The 15,891-nt window shown below is 35.7% G+C and overlaps 1 long non-coding RNA gene across 2 annotated transcripts; it reads right to left on the reverse strand.

Moving 5' to 3' along the window:
* Positions 1 to 382: 382 nt before the first annotated feature.
* Positions 383 to 9,870, reverse strand: LOC107825218 (uncharacterized). Of its 2 annotated transcripts, XR_001657008.2 has the most exons (4): positions 9,405 to 9,866; positions 7,131 to 7,198; positions 6,705 to 6,788; positions 383 to 1,081 (listed from the first exon to the last, which is right to left on the reverse strand). It is a non-coding gene; the product is annotated as an uncharacterized LOC107825218 (long non-coding RNA). The 2 variants fall into 2 exon arrangements; XR_001657007.2 differs by having other exon boundaries at positions 6,705 to 7,198; positions 9,405 to 9,870.
* Positions 9,871 to 15,891: the final 6,021 nt, after the last annotated feature.

The raw sequence follows: 15,891 nt of genomic DNA on the forward strand, positions 1-15,891 counted from the left end.
GAGGGACACATCTAGCCTTTTTCCGTTAAAGTTGTAATGGGCCCAATGAGTTTATGGAGAATTCAAACAAATGCAAAGAAATCCAGACTACTAGAGAGGTCTCAAATGTGAAAAGTAAATGGGACCCACATGTAGAAAAATTCGGTAGAACAAAAGCACACGTTCAAATATAGTACAGTTTTTCTTTCCTGTTGTAGATACGTACACTCATAAAGCAAAATGGTACAACATTCTTAGAGCACTAAAACCATCAGATAACCCCAATTTCCCAACCTCATGAATATTGATAGTTTATATAAGTCCACCAAACTATAGAGTACCAGGTCCTCTATAAATTTCTACTGAGAACACTAATAAAACAGTAAGTAAATAAGACAGTAAGTTTTACGGGAAAAAATCCTTGCTCAAGGGGATAAAAAACCACGACCTACACTGCTAAGATTTCAACTTCACTATGAACATCTTTTAGATTACAACCTATGCAATCTAGGAATTAAACTGTTAATCCCTCACTAACTCGTAATATACCTATTACAAGCCATTTCGCAATACACCTATTACAAAGACTTCAACTCATGACTAACTCTAGCCACGATACAAACATAAAGGGGTTTATGGTTTTACAAAGAGGTTACTAAGCAACGCTTCCAGCTAAGCAATTTAGGAATTACAGTGAAAAACAATTACAATGTTACAACTCAACTAAGGACAACAAAATACTAGATTTAGGAACTGGTACGTAGTAACGTTAAACTTTGTTCTTGAGGCACTTGAGAATTGAATTCGCTGTCTCATAAGGCTTGAATGTTTGAAGTGAATTTTCAAGTGTTCAAGTAATGTTTTGTTGTAATACTCTTGTTGATACACCTTGAATGACACCACTTGAATGATGTAAACACTTGGTTGGTCAAAGGACAAGTGACTGCAGAACCGTGCTACACCGTATGCATTATTTCTGTGGCAGTCACTTTCCAGCTGTACACAATTGACTTGCGTACTGCTGTCAAGGAAACATAAAGGATCAGGTCCTTGTGTTGGTTCTCTATCTTCTAAGGTTGCAGCAGTTCTCATTAGCTGGAGTCTGTTGATTAGCAATGTATACCAAGTGTGTTAGGTTCCCTATCTGGTTCTTAACAGTAAGTTTGTTAGATCATCAAAACATAAGACTAAGACATTGAAAACTCATCAATTTCCCCCTTTATGATGATGACAAACTTAGATATTGATAACACATTTTTAAAACAAAAATAACCAGATGAAGCAACAGAAACTTCACAAGTTCCCCCTGACTTTATGCTTCTCCCTTAATCAGATCCCTGTTTCAATTATACTTCCCCCTTTTGACATCATTAAAAATACACAAGCAGGCAAACAACATAAAGAAGTCTAGCTTAGCTAACTCATGCCATATATGTGCACACAACATAATAGAAAAGAGAAACAGAGAACATAAGTAGTTAGATAGTAAAAGAGGATAATTTTTATATATAAAACATATGCCTTTGCTATACAACAAAGGCAAAGATTGGACTGCGGACATCGGGAGCAATACAGATACATCCCATCCACATCAAAACAAACAAACAAAAAATAACTGCCAAGTCATTAGAACAGGAACAGAAAATATAGAAACCGGTCACTAAAAGGGGTTGCTTAAGAGGCACTAGGAGTAGAGGGCTTGGAAGCTGCAGTAAAAGTTTGGAGAACAAGATCTATTCGGGCATTCGTTGACGTTTGCTCGGTGAGCAGTTTCTCTTTCAGGTTCTCCACTTGTGCCCTGAGATCAGCATTTTCTTTTGTCAAATGAGCTATCTCCTTATTTGATCCTGGGGCCCCTTGAGCCTGCTGACCTTCAAAGATAGCGTTCCTCGCCTTCAACCTTCGAATCTCCTCAGTTACACTGTTTTGAGCATTGATGAGCTGAGAGATTGTCGATGTACTGCCTAACTCCCCCATTCTTCTCGATGCACTCACATTCTTCTAAAGTTGTTTGAGAGAAGATTTGCTTCTTGGTCCCTACTTTGCCATGTCCCAGTGGCACTTTGAAGAACTTAAACACGTGCGTAAGAAGAAACCCATACGGAAGACCATGATTGCCATCCTTGAAAGTTGCTACTTCTGCATATGTTCAATCATGATGGCAAGCAATCTCGTAGGTGTAAATCCATCCAGTTGCTCCATTAGATACAAGTCAGACCTGGAAGTCATGGACCTCCTCTCAACACGGGGTAAAAGAACCTTGTTCACCAGCTCGAAGAGCATCTGATAAATAGGGAGCAAGGCTTTCTTGTGAACCTGGTCCCCTTTCTGGTTTGCATTATCCTTCACGATAGCATTTCGGAAGTTTGACCGACACACATCTTTCACTGTAGACACACCAACCGTAGGGACTTTTAGAATGTCCCCAAGCAGACCCACATCAAACACGATATCCACCCTATTAACCAAGGTACAAATGTTGTCAGTATCAACAGGAAAAAGGTCGGCATAGAAGCTTTGAACTTCATCCTCATACACCTTGGGTGCATCCATTTGGAATAAATGCCCCCACCGTTGAAACTCAACCATTGCAATTACTTGTCTCATGCCAGCCATATCAGAAATTGCTGGGTCAAAAGTGCGACCCAACAAGACCTTTTGGTGCCTCAATCGTTCTGTAGCAGAACTTGTTTCACTTCTCACCTTTTTCGCAGAAACAGGTTCCTTAATAGGTTCCAACTTTCTCTTGCCAGACTTCACAACACTTGATTTTGCTTTTCCCTTAGACTTGACCAAAACATCCTCATCAGAAACTGATGGTTCACTCACAACATTTTTCAACTTTGAACTGGGGGTTGTAACATTTTCCACTGAAACAGATTGCTTCTTCTTCTAGGACCTTCTCACCAAGAAACTAGGTTCCTCTGTTGCTTCCTCATCCACTTCCACCACAGGAACACTCTTATCACAAACTATCTATCCATTTTTCACCAACCTCTTCTTTTTCTTCTTATTGCTCCTTTTGCTCTATTGGAGGGAAGACACATAAGCCTCGTTTGCTTTTAACCTAGTAATAGGTCGCTTGGTAGAGGGCTCAGCAGTGACTAATGGCCTTTGCTTGACAATAAATGCATCTAGAGCAATGTTGTCTTGATCTTTCTCATCACTAGACCTCATCTCAAGAACCAGAATTTCCAAGGGCTGAACAACAAAGTATGGAGAAGATGCAGGAGCAGAACTGACCTGGGAGGGAGATCCTTGACTTGTTTCCTCTGGAGAGGAATCGGGTCCTCCATAGGAGTCCCAGTAGTTTCTGCTGGTGCAGAGCTTCCAACAGCACTATGGCTCCTTCTTCCACTAACTTCTGTGTCTCATTCCTCTGAGACTTGGGTACACCAGAAACTACCTCATGCACTATTCCATCTGTAGAGACAACAAAAATGGTTGCGACAGTTTCCTCATCTAGAGACTCCATGGACACCACAGAATCTGAAGCAACAATGGTGGAAGGTTGATCAACCCTAGCCCCTGAAAGTTCTACAGCTTTTAGACCTTTACCCTATTATCCACTTTTGTCTTGGTCGGTGAGAATCTCAGAAGATAGAGATGAAGGATCATCGATTTTTAGGGCTTTTGAGTCATCATCATTTAGAGGGAGAGGGAGGTCTGAGATAGTTGCATTAGAACTGGAAAGTGAAGGAAAATCTGGGTTGGAGGTGGTTTCAGTGGTTAAGACTGGAATGGTGACAGAGGATTTATCAGGGACGGAGGACTCAAGGGTTTTCTCTGGGTTAGTGTCGAGTGAATAAAGGATTTGGAGTAATTGTCAGCCATTGAAGAGATAGAGTTGAGAATTTTTTGGGAGAAGGTCTTATGAGGGAATATGACCGGTGAAGAGAAGAGAGGGTTTTAATGAGAGAAGATAATTATGAGGGAGAGAGATAGGAATCGGTTCAGAAACGACGGTAGTGCTTGGGAAGTGGCAACGTTTTAGAGGGAGATGAAAGGATTTGAAATGAAAAGACGTGACAGCAGAGTCTAAAAAGGTAGATGACATGGCAGTTGATATTTGCACCTTTTTTAAGATGTGTATTAAAGAATGCACAGGACTACTAACCTTTTGGTACAAGAACCAGGTTCTTGACCTGTCTTTGAAAATTTCAATCCTCTTTTACCACTCATGCAATGCATCTATAGCTTCTATAATCATCATGCGTGTCTACCTGCAATGGTATTGAAGTGAGTTAGACTTGGCTAGAAAACACTTTAGCTAATATTACATGAAGGTGACTTTCATAGCCACTAATGGGAATCAGGTTCTCAATTAGGCTTCAATAGCCCCAGCTTCACTCTATCTCTTTCAAAATGCTCCCTACTCAATGCTTTGGTGAAGATATTTGCAATTTAGTCTTTTGTACTGCATAACTTCATACAGATAAGCCTTTTGTCCACATTATCCCTCAGAAAATGATGTCTCACATCAATGTGCTTGGTTCTTTTGTGTTGAACTGGATCTTTGGCCATGTTGAGTGCACTGGTGTTATCACATAGAAGAGGCACACAGTTAGTGTATACACCAAAATCTTCCAACTGTTGTTTGATCCATAGGAGCTGAGCACATCAAAAAGTTGCAGCTACATATTCTGCTTCAGTTGTTGAAAGAGCCACTGAGTTTTACTTCCTTGTTCCCCATGAGATGAGACATGATCCTAGAAAGTGAGCCATTCCAGAAGTATTTTTTTTGTCCGCAAGATAACATGCATAGTTAGCATCATCATACCCAATAAGATTAAAACTGTCACTTGAGGAGTAGTACATGACCAAGTCCTGTGTTCCTTTAAGATATCTCAGAATTCTTTTGGCAGCCTTCAGATGAGATTCTTTAGGATTTGACTAAAACCTTGCACATATCCTCACACTGAAGACAATATCAGGTCTGCTGGCAGTGAGGTAGGGAAGAGACCCAATAATTCCTCTATACATAGTTTGATTCACAAGAGATCCAGACTCATCCATGTCCGGTCGAGTAGCCGTTGCAATGGGAGTGTCTATCACTTTTGATATTTCCATACCAAACCTCTTCAAGAGCTCTTTGCAGTATTTTTGCTAACAAATGAATGTACCTTTTGTGGACTGCTTCACTTGAAGACCCAAGAAGAAATTCAGCTCCCCATGATGCTCATTTCAAACTCACTTCCCATGAGTTTTACAAATTCCTCACACGGTGAATCAGTTGTTGCCCCAAAAATAATATCATCAACATATACCTGAACAATGAGCAGGTTCCTCCCTGTTTCTTCAGGAACAAGGTGTTGTCAATTTCCCCTCTTGTAAAACCATTTTCTAAGAGGAACTTTGATAGTCTTTCATACCAAGTTCGAGGAGACTACTTCAACCCATACAATGCCTTGTCCAGTTTAAACACATATTCAGGGTGTTCATGACATTCAAACCCTGGAGGTTACTTTACATAGACTTTTGCCTTAAGTAGTCTATTCAGAAATGCACTTTTGACATCCATTTGGAATAGAGTGAATTCCATATGAGATGAAAAAGCGATTAGGATTCTGATAGCTTCCATGCGAGCAACCAGAGCAAACGTCTCATCATAATCAATTTCTTCCTCCTGATTGTAACCTTGAACCACTAGCCTAGCCTTATTCTTTGTAGTGTTTCCAAGTTTATTCCTGAATACCCACCTGGTTTCTATGATGATTCGATCTGAGGGTCTAGGAACTAGGTGCCATACATTGTTCCTTTCAAACTTATGCAACTCATCTTGCATGGCTGTAATCCAGTCTGCATCCTTTAAGGCTTCCTTGATGTTTTTGGGTTCTATTTGGGAAAGAAAAGCTGAGAAGGCAAGTGAATTTATGGCTTTTGATCTGGTTTGCACTCCAGAGTCTAGAGGGGTAATTATGTTGTCAAGAGGATGAGAGCTTTTGTGTTTCCAGTTGGGTATTTGAGGCTCACTTGGAGAGGACTAGAAAATTGATCTATGGCAACAACGGCAAAACCGTTACAATAGATACGAAAACCGTTACCATAGACCTATTGCAATGGTTTAGTGACCGTCACATCCGGCCGCGTGGCAATAGCTCTATCGCAACGGTTTTGTGCAACGGTTGCATAGTTGTTGCAATAGGTCCATATATGGTAATGATTTTGGAACCCTTGCAATAGGTCTATCTATTGTAATGGTTACTTAGTCAAATGGGATGGTTCGAAATCATCTCAATATTATTTTAGGGAATGGTATTTTCTGCTTTATCAACGGTTTAGATGATATATTGCGTCGGTTATTAGTATTTCACTTGATGGTTATTAGAGGCTATCGCAACAGTTATTAGGAGCTACTGCAACAGTTATTAGAAGCTATTGCAACAGTTATTAGCAGTCACCGCAACAGTTCATGAAGGCTTGCAAACAATTTGTTGAAGATATTGCAACAATTTATTTAGACTTTCCATAAAAATAAACTTTATACTATTGTCTAACAATTCAAAAGCATACATAAGCTCTCAAAGTAATAAAAATCCAAAATAAAAGATTCCTAAAATATCTTAATACACTAATATTTTTAGAATAACCCCATAATTCTAAGCAATATTTTTACCTCTTTCATCCACTCTTTGCTCATTCGATCCACTTATAAAAGATAAAAATAAATGATTTAGTAAATTTTTTAAAAGAATTTAACATCGAGTATACAATCTAAGTAGTACCTTGAAACTTCAAGTGCAATCCAGCTCAAAGAAGTCAATAAAGCTTCGCAAATTCGAAGTTGTCCCAGAGATGAAGTAAAGGATCTACATATGGCCAGTTAGAAGAGAGATCACTGATTGCAAATCCATCCCTAAATATGCCAGCTCTTATAACGAAAAATAACTTAAATCAAATTTTCCAACCTAGAGATGAACTAAAGCCCCTACATATGGCCAGTTAAAGAAAGATTATTGATTGCAATCAAAATGGTGTTGTAATGGTTAACAATGCAATTCAGATCAAGGAAGTCAATAAAACTTCGCAACTGCAAATTCAAAGCAGTCCCAGAGATGAACTAAGTGCTGGAATAAGACAACATTTAAAAAAAATATTAACCTGACAAAAAATAATAGTTTCATCAAAATAGACAAATATACTTTTAGAACCTGAAAACTTCAATGTTGGGCTCATTATAAGGATTATATGCAAGTTTTGGGCTGAAGCTTGGACATTCCTACAAAAGAAAAAAAAGTTTAAAACTAATTAGCCCCCTTCAAATTAAAAGCTGCATGTAAATTGAGTTGGCCATGTTATCACTGTAAAATTAAACATAAGCAATGATACAGTATCAAAAGGCTCATTATAGTTCTACCATGGGAACTCAACCTTCAGTTGGGACAATAATCAGTTTTGCAGGCACTTCAAGGACCATTATTTATTACTTTGGTACCATAGGAACAACAAGAATAGAAACGACATCGCTTCAATTTACAAGAGGATAAGTGATTACCATATATAAAGGACTTCTATATAATTAACTAAACCGCACAACTTTCATTCACACATTAAAAATGTATCTGGAAAAAGAAAAACAAGTCCAATGACACAGTTATTGGCACAATCAAACAAACAACTTATTGTCACTTGAAACATGTCTCGAAAAAAGCTCTTTAGTAAAGTAGATCCAATTTCATAAAACCTTTGCCTTAATTAATGTCACGAAGATTTACAGGCAAGTCAGTTGAAAGCTTAACAATGAAAGTATTTGATAGCTAATGTTTAAGAGGCATTGGGAGATTGATGCATTGGAAGCATTGTTGCAGGAACTGAACGTGATTGCTTTGGTGGATGGAGAAGATAATTGTTTTATTTGAATAGATCAAAAAATTTATTACTACCCAAAAAAAGATACTTCCTATTAATTTTTATGCATGAGATTATCCTATCTTTTCTGTCTCAATATTTTTTTTCTTTTTTCCTAGTAGTGGTATCTAGGCTTTGTGCGTGCCTCGACTATTTCGCTATCATCACATTTCTTTATATGATATGTTCCACATTTCTGTTTCAACATTTCTTTGTATGATATATTTATGATTTTCTATGCTACGATATGTGACATTCCTCTGTTGTATCATTTCTCAAAGTTTACCGTGTCAATATGTCCATGACTAATCATATTGTATTTGACTTCTTTTTTCTTGCTTTATAGGTTGATATAGGAATTCAAATTGTATGAACTTTAATATAAATGCAACCCGTAGATAAACATTATAAGTAGAAGTAAAACTACCTTCCTAAGTTCCTAGTGACAATGATTATACAGTGAATCTAAAAGAATTCCCAATTTTTATTATTGATATATTATATGCCATAGAGATATCTTAAAGTAAAAACTCCATTTTGACATGAGATCTACCATTTTGCAAGTATTTCACTTAATTTATGGAAATAACCTTGCATTTCAGATGGTTATTTCCATACATTCATGTAGTCCAATCAACACCAATATAACAACTCAAGAAAGAGAGTAAAAAAAAGTCATGATACCTCAAGAGCTTTTCCTCTCTTTATTATTTTCGGAAATAAATTGCCTCTCGGGGAATACTAGCCTTAACCACCACCTATGTCTGCATCTGAAGATCTATCTTCGTAGTATTCATTAGTCATTTCAATATCTTTTTCATCAATTTCTTCTTCTACCGTATCCTCTTCATTAACCATACTGGTAATATAAGATTTGGCATGCCATAAATACAATATATTTGTACAGATTAATGCATAGTAGTGAAAAAAGAAAGTAATTTATTGGTGCTATTTTTTGCGAACTATAAGTGGGTGGAATCTCCCATTTACTGAAATCTCGTTTTTGAGTTTTGGTCTCATGAATGATTAGATAGAATGATCAATACAATAAGCTTAAAATACAAATTATCATGCTGATATGCACTCTACCTTTATTCAATTGCAGCATTATTTGTATACGGCACTCAAAGGAATTCATTGAGAACTAATTTCAAACACTTGTTAGACTAAAAATTATAATACTGCTTCAACAAATATGGAGCAGATTTTCCCCCAAATTTTTTGAAACTTCAATTTAATATACTACGAACATTTCACTTCTAGGTAGTGCCAATAATTAAATCTACAGTTATACCCATTTACTTCAAAACTTCTCTTGAAATAGCACAAGGGTAATATGTAATAACAAAGCAGACATAGTACAATGAAATCCAAGAGCTCAAGAGTGAAAAATCAATCAAGCATACAATCTCACAAATACCATAAGCAGAATCAGATGACACACTTGGGAAATTCAAGTTCTTTTTTCTACCAACACAGTTAGGGGCACCTAATTGGATATTAACCAAATAATTTATTCACTCATTTAGAGATAAATCACAAAATAAAATCTTAATAAAACAAGATTTGTAACTTACGCAAGCACAGAGAACTTTGATGGTCTCACTTCATCTGGTAGCAGATACATGGATCTCAGAGGAAAGGGACTCTTGCACCATAAAGCACGCCCTTCAAGAAGGACAACCTGAAAGAACCAGACTTTGACTCTTCGTCGCTACCACAATATTACTTTCCCTAGACTCTGTGAGATTGAAGAGATGTGCTATAGCCTTGACAGAGTGCCTTGCATGAGTGACTCGTCGGAGGGGTCAGGGTTTCAAGGGGTCAAAGCTACGAGAAGGTATATGGATATTTTGATATGTTCTAAGGTTAACAGGACAAGTTTTAGGAATTAAATAAAAGGCTAGGTGCTAGTAAAATTGAGTTTAGTGAAATTAGAAGAGGGAAATTATGGGGGGAAAGTAAAACTGTTGCAAAAGCCAAAAATTTTGACTAACCGTTACCATACATAAAGCTATTGCAATGGTTATGACAACTGTTTGCGATAGATAAATCTATAGCAATGGTTATTGTACTATTATAACGGTTTATTTTTAGAGATGTTCCAATAGGTTCGACAGGCTTATGCAACGGGTGAAACCGTTCCAATAGATGGTCTATTGCAATGGTTATGTAACTGTTGCTACAAATGTCATTGCAATAGGCATATTTTCTGGTAGTCCGTTGGGTAGATCTAGCTGATTTTCTTGTGTTATTCTCTCAGCTACTTGTGAAGTATCTTGCACTGCATCAACCACTATTTTTTTGCTTCAGTGGTTGTAATTATGGTACCTGGTTCCCTTGAGGAAGAAGCTGCATTGTCTTCACTAGGCTCCTTCACTTGACTCATCATATCTGCCTTTCCATTTGTCATGTCTGTAAGCACGTGATTTTTGCCCTATATGAGAATTACTCCCAAAAAATTCAAAAATAAAATAATTTTTCTTGGTGTGCAATTTTTGTGATATTTTGTGTAACTATTTGTATGTTTGTCTATGCATGTTTATTTGTTAAATTAATAAAAAATACAAAAATAGGCATCTTTTGCATTTTTAGCATTTAATGTCCAAATGAACAATTTTATGCTTAATTATTACTTAATTGTGCGTTAATTGTTATTGGAAGTTGATTTGCGCTTTTATAACTTAATTTAGTTCTTAATAATAATTTAAGTACTTTTATAATTTAGTTTTAGAAAAATAAAAGAAGAAAAGAGAACAAAAATACAAAGAAAAATCGGATTGGGCCACTTCTTCAATTTCAAACCACAGCCCAAATAATTGCCCAACTTTCCCCATGACCCGGTCCGTTTCAAACCGGGTCGATCCGGTCCGCTCCATTAACCCAACACCCCTTCTTCATTTTTGTCCAACACAAAACAAAACCGAAAAAATAAAAAATAAAAAGTGAATTATCACTATTAATAGTTTTATTTTTTGTTTTTTTCATATATAAAAAAAAATCTGAAAATATTTTATTTTATTTATTATTTTTATTTTAAAATATATATATATATATATTGATTTCGGAAATGATTTTAAAAAAATAAAAAATAAAAAAATAAAAAAAGTAAAAGAATGTAGAAAGTTTTAAAAAATTTAAAAGTAAAATAAGGTTGGAATTAAAAAATAAATATAAAGGTATCTGAAAATTTAAAAAATTTAAAGTAATTGAAAGTAGCATTTTTAAAAGAAAAAGAAAAGATAGTGGTTTGTTTTTTAAAGAAAAGTTAAATAAAGTGAGATTCTCTTTTAAAAAAATAAAAAGTGGGATTTTAAATAAGATAAAGTAATTAAAGTTGGAATTTTAAAAATAAAAGTAAATAAAGGTGGGATTTCTTTTTCTAAAAAAATAAAAGCAATTTGAAAGTGGGATTTCTTTTAATTAAAAAAAATAATAAAATAATAAAAAAACAAATCTGAAAATTTCGAAAATTTTTCTATAAATAGAAGAGAAAATTTAGGAAGAAGGGGTGGAAAAAAAAGAGGAAAAACTAGATAGAGAGAAGAAAAAAGAGGGGACGGAGTGAGAAGTATACACCCGATATACATTCTGGATACACTGAATATACAAGGGCAGAATTCATTTTGGAGAGTTTTGAAGTTGAAAAAGAATAGTTACTGTTTCATTGCCTCGCTTAAGATCTGAAATAGTCAGAACCTTCCTGCCTTTTACTTCTTCTCTATACTTGGAGTCGTTTATAGTCTCCTGGGTTTTCTACTATTCCTACTGTTACTGGTCTATTCCTGTGTTGCTGGACTGTCGTTGTTGTGCTACATTGTTACTACTGTTGCTGCTTCTCAGCTTCATCTTCTCTTGTTTTCCAATACCAGGTACACGAATGTAATACTAGTTATTGCAAGATAAAAATGTGGAAGCATGAATACATATGAAGAATCGAATTTTGAAGTTTTAATTTCGCTTTTTCTCTGTTCCTTTTATTGATTGTATTTAGGCTATTTTATGTATTATTGAATATTAATTGGAATAAGAGAAAATAACATAAGTTACTCTTTAATGAATCGGCTTGGCAAAACGGGTTAATTCACTAGCTATGAAGGTTCTAAGATTATCAACAGTAGGTTAATTGTGAACAAGTACTTAAATTTAGCTAAGGCATGAATTTGAACTAAATTTCGTGAATTAGGTATTAAGGCATGATTTGAGTTCAAACAAAATTAGAAGAACGTTAAGTCTAATAAACTTTCTATTAAGCTTTAGTAATTATGGTTAAATCCAGTTTCAAATGGTTGTGAATAATTAATTCCAATAGTTTTTTTTATATATAACAATGCGAGCTTCAATCTAACTATATTTGATTCTTTTGAATATTAGTTGTCAAATTTTTATTTTTTTTATAATTTCGAAATTTTTTTAGTAAAATTCTTGTTCATCAATATTTGTATTAATATAGCAATTAGTATGCCATGCTTTCTTAAATAAAAAAAAAAGCTCGTAATTAATTAGGATTTTCTTTATTTATTTTAGAGACTAATTTTAATAGAAAAGATGTAGTCGCTTTAGGATTTGTCCATTTAAAATAAATGAGATGAGCCTCGCCTAGTAAAATATATAGATTGCGGGGCCCTCACAAATGTATGTGTTAATTACTTAGAACTCGGGATCGGCCGCTTAGCGAACTTCACGGCCTTTTCTCAAAATAACCCTGCGCTAGTCGCTTTAGGCACGTATTTAATAATGTTATCTCCTTAAACTCGGGTGCACATTTATGTGACCCAAATCCAAATCTCAATGAAATCGAAATGTGTCTCTAATCACGGGTACATTGATTGTGACGTGGTCTGAGATGTATTTCCATGACATTGCAAATTCTTTTTAATAATGAATGAGACGAGCCTCGACAAACAAAAAATGCACAAGCTGCGGGGCCCTCTAAATGTATATATTAAAATACTTAGAATTCGAGGACAGGCCGTTTAGCGAATTTTACGGCCTTCCCCAAAATAACAAGACGCTAGTTGCTTTAGGCGCGCCTTTAATAATTTATTTTCCTTAACTCGGGTGCACATTTATGTGACCCAAATCCAAATCTCAACAGAGTCGAGATATGCCAAACAACTACGGGTGCATTGATGTAACGTGGTTCGAGATATGTTTCCACGACGTTGCAATTCTCGTAAAATAATAACAATAAGTAAGAAAGCGGTAAAAAGATAAAATTTTGCACATAAGTTCATATTTGTATAAAATCAGATAATCAAGCCGAATATAATAGTTGAGCGACCGTGCTAGAACCACGGAACTCGGGAATGCCTAACACCTTCTCCCGGGTTAACAGAATTCCTTATCCGGATTTCTGGTGCGCAGACTGTAATATGGAGTCATTCTTTTCCTCGATTCGGGATTAAAATTGGTGACTTGGGACACCCTAAATCTCCCAAGTGGCGACTCTGAAATAAATAAACGAATCCCGTTTCGATTGTCCTTTAATTGAAAAAACTCCCTTGTACCCTCGCGGGTATGTAAAAAGGAGGTGTGACAGCTCTGGCGACTCTGCTGGGGAATACTTTGACCCAGAACCACTGGTTCAGGGTTAGAAATTCGAGCTTAGATAAATTGTTATATTTGGCTTTATCTGATTTTTACATGTTTTGAGCCTAATGTGCTAAATGTTGCCTTTACCGCTTTGATATTATCTGAACTGTATATAAACTGTGCCGAAACCTACTCTTCTTACCTCCGGGGATGTGCTTACTGGTTAAGACTCCCTATTCTGTTAGTGTCATACCCTAAATAAAAGAGGCTCGGAAAGTTTCTAAGCCGGCTGGCCTTTTGGTTCCCGGACAGGAGCTCCTTCCTCAACTCGAGTGGTCCGCTCGGGTACACTGTCTAGAACACCAACCCAGGTTTTGAACATAGAATAACGTGACTTCATGCCGGATCCCTAGTAGGAACGCTTATTTGCATCACGTTGCATTTGACTTAGGGGACTCAACACAGGGGTTGGGTCCGTCTAGGACTAGCAACCTGATATGAAAAGGCCATCCTGATGCATCCTATTTGTTTTCCGTGCATTTATTTGTCTCATGCCCGCATGCTGACCGGTGTTTGAATATTATGAATATTGTGAAATTGAAAAAAAGGAAATAGCGGTTAGGGAATTGATTGTTTATTTTTGAAAAAACCCAATACTCAAATACTGTCAAAACTCTGCTGAAATTTTGGAAAGAAAAAAAAAAGTCTTATTAGTTTGTTTATTAAAAGCAAAGGAAAAATAGAAAAAAAATCGTTGTTCTGTTTTGTTTTTCAAAAAAAAAATATATAGAAATATATAGTTTGTCCTGTCATAAAAATAAAAATTAAAAAGAGTCTTACTTTTTTAAAATGGGTTTTTTATGAAAATTCAAAAAATAATAATAATAATAATAAAAAAAAGAGTCTTTCATTATTTGTCACAAATACAAATATATACATGTATATATATATATATATATATCCAAAAGTTTTTATTTCCAAAAAATATATATATGTCTTTATTTGTTGCAAAAATATTTGTCTTGCCAAAAAGTCTAGAAAGGTTTTTAGACCCCCAATTTTCAAAAACAAAAAAAAAATCCAAAAATATTTTCCATTATTAACTTCTTTAGAAAGTCTTTTAACTATTTTTTTTTAAAAAAAATGTATAATAAGATAGAAAAAAATCCGAAAATATTTTTCTTCTTTCAAAATTGAAAAGAAAATTCAAAATTCAAAAAAAAAATATTTTTTAGAAGCATTTCTTTTATTAAAGGTAAAATTCCGAAAAATATTTTCTTCTTCCTTTAGAATAAGAAAAAAAAACAAATGGAAATTTAAAAAAAATATATATCTTAGAAGTCTTTCTTTTAAAAAGAAAATCAATCAAAAATATTTCCTTTCTTCTTTTAAAGTAGTTCTTTCACAAATTCAAAAATGGAAGTTAGTTCATCTACTTATTCTTGATTGCCCGAACTACGCGGGTTTGATTCTCACCGGATGTGAGATACGTAGGCAACCCCCGCCGGGTCCAACCTCCCATTTTTTTTGAAAATTAATAAAGTAGCAAAAACGCCAAAAGTGTATTTTTCTTTCATAGGGTCGGGTGACGCCATTTATATCAAAAACAGCCAAATGTTCCCAAAAGGAACCCGTAAGGCTGCCTTTGTACAAACGGCCACCTCTTATTTTTTCACACAACCTTAAAAATCTTCGTCCCTGAAGTGCTGAGAGGTCGTGTTCAGAAATCCTCTTGAGGAAAGTGAGCATATGTTTTTTTTTGTTTTGATCAAAATAAGTTTTGTTTGTTAAAATCTTATTAATAAATGTGCAGAATGAGCACGACTCCAAATGAACCCTTTGCAATCATGAATAAAATTTCCCTCCAATTGCGGCTTTGGTGGAATGATTTAGGCAAAGAAGGGCATGACGAAATCAAGAAATATCTGAAAGGCCTCACGAGTTTGTTGGATATCAGGCCACGGGGAGATATCATAAGGGCACTAGTCCCTCACTGGGATCCTGCGCACAATGTCTTCCACTTCTCGGACTTTGAACTTACCCCAACTTTAGAAGAAATAGCAGGGTATATCGGCAGTGCTGAGGCTCCATTGAGGCATAAATACCTGGTTGCTCCAAGAGCTGTGGCAGTACACCAGTTTCTTGACTCATTAAAGATAGTCAGAACAATTCGTAACCCTGACTTGGCAAAAGGTTTTTGCACTGTGAGTTTCATATACCAAAGATATGGTCACATAGGAGGATTCGACAAACCAGAAAACCAGTTGTGCAGCAAAAGTAACCGTCGAAAGTGGGATGAACATAGACGGGTTGCTTTTATGATAACTTTCTTAGGGCTCTTAGTGTTCCCAAGAAAAGACGGGAATATCGACATAAAGATAGCGGGGGTCATCAGTACTTTGCTCACACAGAAAGATAGCACACTGGCGCCCATGATTGTATCCGATATATTCCGGGCTCTCACGTCCTGCAAGGCCGGAGGAAACTTTTTCGAAGGTTGCAACTTGTTGTTGCAAATGTGGATGACTG

Source organism: Nicotiana tabacum, chromosome 22 (assembly GCF_000715075.1).
Source record: "Nicotiana tabacum cultivar K326 chromosome 22, ASM71507v2, whole genome shotgun sequence".
NCBI classification, from domain to species: Eukaryota; Viridiplantae; Streptophyta; class Magnoliopsida; order Solanales; family Solanaceae; genus Nicotiana; species Nicotiana tabacum.